The sequence below is a fragment of the Aplysia californica genome, unplaced genomic scaffold, assembly GCF_000002075.1.
Source record: "Aplysia californica isolate F4 #8 unplaced genomic scaffold, AplCal3.0 scaffold00801, whole genome shotgun sequence".
In the NCBI taxonomy this organism is placed as follows: domain Eukaryota; kingdom Metazoa; phylum Mollusca; class Gastropoda; order Aplysiida; family Aplysiidae; genus Aplysia; species Aplysia californica.
Window position 1 is genome coordinate 150,365 of NW_004798071.1, and position 979 is coordinate 151,343.

Genomic DNA, 979 nt, shown 5'->3' on the forward strand with positions numbered 1-979 from the left:
TTGGGGAAGTAAAGGCGGAGTGGAAAGGAACTGGCCACCCTACCACATTATGCCGAAGGCCCAGGAAGGTACCACACTAACAAGGCAATCCCCAATGTCTGGATCGGATTCGGGAACAACTTTACTTTTTACCGCCACCCCCTCCCTTGCCTTCTTGAGTTGACTTTTCCCTGTATCATAGTGGCACTGTTTAAGAGGACCACCTGTTTAAGTTGGCCACTCTTCTTCTCGAAAATGGATGGTCACCTTGGAAATGTTCAGTCTTATTTCTAAAACATCACATGGGAGGATGGTTGGACGGGGTTTCCACTGGTTGGCCCAACATCAGTTTGGGTCATCTGTTGCGTCGTTCTGTCGCTCCTGATTTTCACACTTTCTTAAATGACGCGCTTGTTGTGGACACAGATAGAAACAACAACCCTGATTCAATTTTTCAACAACAAAATTGTTCGCCGGTTGTCGTGTGGAATACACGTGTACATATTACGTTTGAGTGCTCTATCCAGAACTTTCGTGACTCACTGCGCATGCGCAGGGTCTCCATCTTCACAGGCGAGACTGCGCTTTTGTCGCTGTGACGTCATTCACTATTATCACATTTATATTATTTTAATAAATAACTGGGGGTCGAAATTTTACTTCCACTCACGTTTGCTGAGATTGAAAAATGTGAGGCAGCGTGGTGGAATCAGGCTCTCGTCAAAATAATTAAAGTGAAGAAACTTGCATTTTTCCGCAGGTTTTTGAATTTTTATTTTATTTTATTTGTTTGTTGGCTCAACACCTTTCATGCCCATTAAAAAACTCTTTTCTGTGTGGATTTTCCCGAAAAACTTTGATTAAAGACACAGAAAATGTAAATATTTAGTTACCGCGGACTCTTAAGCTAAGGAAATACCTAACTTTCAGCGGCCATTTTCTCACTAATTTTACTTCTGAAAACAGATGCCCCCCACCTCCTTCTTTCGTAAATATCTCA